Consider the following 6,722-nt stretch of genomic DNA (forward strand, 5'->3'; position numbering starts at 1 on the left):
CCCTTCTTCCCGGTCCCCCACCCCTCCAACAACCAGTCGCCAGACCCCTCACAGAACTAACCAACACTACCCCGCTACCGATCTAAACAGCGCCACACAACAGCCAAGTAATGCGCTGCACAGGAGAGATGCCAGCCAGCGCAAACCGTCCCCATCCCCCTCACAGCCAGGGAGACCACAGACCCCACCCACAGTTACACAGTTACAAACCAAAATAATAGCAATAACTTCACTTGTGGCGTATGGGAATGGATCAGAGTTCAGAAGTCCATCCACGGACCATTAAAGTGTAAAAGTGCTTCCTCGCTTTGTCAAACTCCTTGTGTGGGGTAAGTGAATGTAATTGTCACACTGATTTAAGTATCTCTCCCTCTCTTGGTCTTGGCTCGCCACCTCAGGACCAGCAGCACTCCTCTCCAACAGAAGCCTTGTATCCACAAAGCCAGAAAAATAATTGCTATATAGTTCAACTATATATTTTTATTTTCTCCTCAAAGTCCATACAGCTAATGTTTTTTTTCATATTTAACAAATTATATAAACCTTGCATATAACAACCAAAATAATTGGCCTAATGCTAACGGGTAGCACGGCCAATTATCGCTAATGCTAACGGTTAGTGCAGCTAATTATGGAAAATGCTAATGCTAACTGTTAGCTCGGTTAGCGCTAACGGTTGTGTGGTGGGCATTGCGTGTTTAAATAAACAGCTCAGGCAAACACTGGTCTTTCTGTGAATTTTATTCAAGTCTTCTGCAGAAGGACTCAAAGCAAAACACATACGCCGTGTACATGTGTGCTCGAAAGAGTGAGGAGAGCTCTGTGTGTTATTTATCCAGCTTTAGGGTCAATCATATCATCCCACAGAGACACGTTGTCCCTGAAGTCTGGATAACTCAGAGAACAGAGATATTTTGACTGTTATGTTTACACAGATTCAGTGCCACATCACAGATGAGTCTCCCTGAGTCCAGGGTTACATGCAATATGTTTGGAATTCCCATTACAGTTGCTAACACTAGTATCTAGTGAAATGGAAATATGTCCTTTAGTGAGTCTTCTGAAATAAAGAGTCCAATCCAGATGTCTTTTAAGGGTTTTATTCTTTGCAAAGGGTCAGACAGACATACAGAGTGCAAACGGTCTGCAGAGTGTGAGACAAAGAGTCAGTGAAGAAGCAGGTGACTTTATATTACTCAGGTATGTTAGGGAGGAAAGGAGTAGGGATCAACTGTCCTCCGATGAAGACCTATCAAGGACAGTCAGATAAGAAAACTCTCTAACGAGCATCTTTCCCATGAGAAACTTCACCTAGCTGTAACATAATAAAATAATCAAACCCCACACATTGGTCTATTCTGATGAAGCATGCAGGGTGAAACAGTAAACACAGTAACATATCAAATTTCCATCACAATAGTCACAGCTTTACATTATTTCACCATGTCTCACAGTCAACTCACCAAGACGTTTCTTTGCCAACTAGCAGCAGGATTGTAACCACTACAGGCCTTTCTCAGAACTTGCTAAATCACCATTTATTGTGCTCTCTGCTCCAACATGTGCGTTCGTCTGCAGCTCCATGGGCAAAAGGAAGCTACGTCACACTCAACACGACATCTGCTGCATAGGGGAAGGAGTTTAACTATGAGACTGTTTCAAACCCTTTGTTTACATGAATTATGTCAGTAAGGTTAATTATGAAATATTAACTTAACTATTTATCTATTTAATGTCACATCCTTCTACCACATATTTAAATCCCTCTTTTATTCATTTATTCATAGATTATTTTATAGAGCTCTGTAACTGGGGGTTACATAATGCTTAGCCAGATATTTCCCCCGTTCCCTTTTGCACTTTGAATAACAGTCATAAAAAAGTGTGCTTTGGCCTTCCACATTGTTTGTATTATTTTATTTCTTGCTGATGTAAATTGTTGTCTATCTAAGGTCAGGCCAGTTTTAAGTGACTTTTTAAGTAATTGATCTCTTATCTTCATTAGCGTCCTGCATTAATTATGAAGCCATTGTAGGTCATTATCATTAGCCTGTTGAGATTGTTAAAATACAAGTTGAATGCATTCCTTTAATTTAAGGTCAGAGGTCTATATCAGAAGTCTTATTGTTCACATAAACACATTTTAATGAGCACTTTTTCACATTAACTGATGCTCATGGATTGCTTAACCAAGAGCACAGTTTATGAATCTGTGCTCTTGGTTTATTAATCCATGTCCTTGTACTATTGATTTGTACAGATTTCCACGTCAATATTTTTTATGCTTCTACTTAAAACTAAAGAAACTCCTTTAGTTATAACTCAGTCTACAAAACTGACTGCAATGATTGGTCAATTAATCAATTAGAGTTTAATTATTAAATTAATAGACAACTATTTTATTAATAGATTCATTGTTTTTAGTAATTTTTCTAAAGGAACAAAATTCCTAATTCTCTGATTTCAGGTTCTCAAATGTGAATATTTAATATCAATGACAGTGAACTGAATATACTGTATTTGGATTGTGGACAAAAGAAGACACTTTAGGACGTTATCTTGGGCTTTGGGAAACACTGATCAACATTTTTCATCATCTTCTGACATTTTATGGACCAAGTAACTTAAAATGATAGATTAATTGAGCCCGTTCTCATCTCAGGGCGTCATATACCGACGATTTGAGAGAGTGACAAAGCGTAGGTATTTGACACTAAAGGTATCCTCTGAGGCGTTCAGTATAAAACGTTCGTGATAAAGGTGTTGACAGCCCCCCGAAGCCCCTACCCTTACCACAACCATCAGAAATGTTAGTACCTAAACCTAAGTCACTGAATGTACGCATGTCAGCTAACGGCCGATGTGCTAACAGGTAGGGTTAGCCTCCCTTGTGTTGCTGCAACGTAGGAAATGGGGGCGTTTCATACAAACGCTGAAGGGTACCTTTAGCGTAAAATCCTTACGCTTTGTCACGCTGTCTGTAAGCGTCAATTATGTCGATAATGACATGACAACCCCAATAATATTCATTTTTGTTCTGTATGTCCTATAAGGTGAAGATTTCTTTCGGCATCTTTGCAGGACGAAAAGATGGCGACACAGAAAGAGGTCCTCTTGGGAATTTTGGAAGATTTGGGAGCCGAGGACTTCAAAGTTCAAGTGGTACCTGCAGCAGAAGGAGGTCCTGGAAGGCTTACCAGCAATCCAAAAGAGTCGACTGGAGAATGCAGACAGGGTGGACACATTAGATCAGATGGTCCAGAACTATTGTATAAACACTACTAAAGTGATCAGAATAGTTTTGGTAAAGATAAATAAGAATGATCTAATGGAGAATATACCAAACACCATCTCAGAACCCACAGGTAAATCATTTAAATGGAATTATTAACAAGATCTTTTTATTTTATGCAATCATGCATCACATTTTTAGACACATGACAATGATAACAGATTGAAATTAGCCTCCTAATATCAAGAGAACTGCCACCTTAACATGGTGGAGGGGTTGAGGTACAATGACCATGGAAGCTGATCTCAGGGTCAATTCTGGTAGGGTCACCCAAGGCAATGGCAAGTGCCTGGTGGCAGGGTCCATTTGCACTGTCTGGGTCAGGTCCCAAGCACAGGAGAGTAGCAATTTGTAGCACCGAATCTGAAATTAAACTCCAGAATAGGGAATTGACTCTCCTTTAGGCACCAGGCAGGTGTGGGGATTCTCACGAGCCACTGCCTAAGCACTGGTGAGCTGGAATATTCCTCCTGGAATGGTAATGAGATTCAGTGAGAGGATTTGATTGATGTGTTTTGTTATTAGACTTCTGTGATAGTCATGGACTGTCTATAATGGACACCATATTCAAGCATAAGGAGGTTCACAAGTTACAGTACACTGTACAGCAAAGCTCCATTATTGAGGTTGTGATTGTTTGATCAAATATGCAGTCGCGTGTCTGGGACAGTTGGGTAATGAGAAGAGCAGAACTGTCCGCTCATCACCACCAGCTGAGACGTTGGAGACATGGAATTCAAGTGGTCGGTATTTAAAATGTCAATATTTAAAGTCTGTAAAGAAGAACTTTGGGGTTGGTTGGCCCAGGGAACAGATGAATCAGTAGATGGGTATTGGAATGCCAGAAGGGCGGTAGCTTCTGTGGTCACAAAAGAAAAAAACTGGTATGGGAGGACTTGAGGACATGGAGAACAACTTTTACACCTTTAAGACGGTCTGGCAAATCATCAGGAAACTCAGGAGGGGAGGTTAATTGCTGACCCAGTCTAAGGATATTGTCGGACAGTTTGGGGAACTGCTGAATCAGACCGACACATACATAAATGTAATCAGCAAGGCCCACAGTGACAAGGTGCCAGGGGTTGATATGTTGTGTCCTGATACGTGGAAATATCGGGGGGAGAAAAAAAGTACCAGAGACTGTGCTCAAATTATCAGAGTAGTTCCAAGGCTCCCTGGCAAATCTTATGCCACTGTGATGAAATGGAGACTGTGGCAGAACCTCAGATTCAGTAGGTCCAATGCAGATTCAGAGAAGGTGGCCATCAGGTTTACATCTCTGCTGTTAGCAAATGATGTGGTTTTAAAGGCTTTACCTGTGAGAAGCAGAAAGGGTAAGAGTCAGCACTACCAAGACTGAGACCACTCGTCTGTAAAACAGTGAATTGTTCATTTTGGTTTGGGAGGGAATTGTTGTCAAGGAGACCGAGGATCTTGGGGTCATTCGCAAGTGAGGGAAAGGTGGATCATGAGATCAACAGATTCAGTTCAATTCAATTTTATTTATATAGCGCCAAATCACAACAACAGTTATCTCACAGCGCTTTTCATAAAAGAGCAGGTCTCTGTGATGTTATTTACAGAAGCCCAACAATTCCCACAAGGGCAAGCACAAGCGACAGAGGCAAGGAAAAACTTCCTTTTAAGAGGCAGAAATCTCGAGCAGAACCATGGCTCAGGGTGGGCGGCCATCTGCCTCGATCAGTTGGGGGTGAAGGGGGGAGAGAGAGAGAGGGGGGGAGCCAGCCTACACAATATACACAGAGGCACAGATAGAATCAGTGGCAATGTGGATGCCATACTAAAGAGAGAACTAAAACAGAGAACTACACCTGAAGGTGATGCTCTGGGTTTACCAGAAGATCTGTGTTCTCACCTATTGTCGTGGGTTTGGCTGGTCTCACCCTTAAAGATAAGGTGAGCAGATCAGATATTTATAAGGAGCTTGGAGTAGAACTGCTGTTCTGTCATGTGGAAAGAGGCTTGTTGAGGTTCAGGCATCTAACTACGACACTGTCCTACGGAGGTATTCAGGGCACATCCAACTTGGAGAAGACCATTGGGCAGGCCCAGAACCCCCTGAATACCTGGGTACGCCTTGCGATCCCCCTGAAACAGCTGTAGAAAGTGGCTGGGGAGAATTACATACATCATTACATATAGTTGTGGAAAATGGATGGATGAAATATTAAGGAGCAAATTATATCAAAAAACGTAAAGCTTGGCAGAAACATATTTTCTGCCTGAAAAGAGGAAATGTTTTCATGGCTCACATACTCTAGCATCTTCTAAATTCTGTCATCTCTTTTTCATTATTTCAGAGATTCTTGCTGAGTACCAGTGTAAAATGAAATCAAACCTGAAGAAGAAGTTCCAGTGTGTGTTTGAGGGGATTGCTAAAGCAGGAAACCCAACCCTTCTGAACCAGATCTACACAGAGCTCTACATCACAGAGGGAGGGACTGCAGAGGTCAATAATGAACATGAGGTCAGACAGATTGAAACAGCATCCAGGAAACCAGACAGACCAGAAACAACCATCAGACAAGAAGACATCTTTAAAGCCTCACCTGGAAGAGATGAACCAATGAGAACAGTGATGACAAAGGGAGTGGCTGGCATTGGGAAAACAGTCTTAACACAGAAGTTCACTCTGGACTGGGCTGAAGACAAAGCCAACCAGGACATACAGTTCACATTTCCATTCACTTTCAGAGAGCTGAATGTGCTGAAAGAGGAAAAGTACAGCTTGGTGGAACTTGTTCATCACTTCTTTCCTGAAACCAAAGAAGCAGGAATCTGCAGCTTTGAAGAGTTCCAGGTTGTGTTCATCTTTGACGGTCTGGATGAGTGTCGACTTCCTCTGGACTTCCACAACAATGAGGTCCTGACTGATGTTACAGAGTCCACCTCAGTGGATGTGCTGCTGACAAACCTCATCAGGGGGAACCTGCTTCCCTCTGCTCGCCTCTGGATAACCACACGACCTGCAGCAGCCAATCAGATCCCTCCTGAGTGTGTTGACATGGTGACAGAGGTCAGAGGGTTCACTGACCCACAGAAGAAGGAGTACTTCAGGAAGAGATCCAGAGATAAGAAGCAGGCTAGCAGCATAATCTCCCACATCAAGACATCACGAAGCCTCCACATCATGTGCCACATCCCAGTCTTCTGCTGGATCACTGCTACAGTTCTGGAGGAGGTGTTGAGGACCACAGAGGGAGGAGAGCTGCCCAAGACCCTGACTGAGATGTACATCCACTTCCTGGTGGTTCAGTCCAAACTGAAGAACACCAAGTATGATGGAGGATCTGAGACAGATCCACACTGGAGTCCAGAGAGCAGGAAGATGATTGAGTCTCTGGGAAAACTGGCTTTTGAGCAGCTGCAGAAAGGCAACCTGATCTTCTATGAATCAGACCTGACAGAG

General features: G+C 42.6%; 1 pseudogene; it reads left to right on the plus strand.

Moving 5' to 3' along the window:
- LOC123977518 overlaps window positions 1–6,722 on the plus strand; it is a 37,270-nt pseudogene that overhangs the window by 20,134 nt on the left and 10,414 nt on the right.

The sequence above is a fragment of the Micropterus dolomieu genome, linkage group LG10 (genome assembly GCF_021292245.1).
Source record: "Micropterus dolomieu isolate WLL.071019.BEF.003 ecotype Adirondacks linkage group LG10, ASM2129224v1, whole genome shotgun sequence".
Lineage (NCBI taxonomy): Eukaryota > Metazoa > Chordata > Actinopteri > Centrarchiformes > Centrarchidae > Micropterus > Micropterus dolomieu.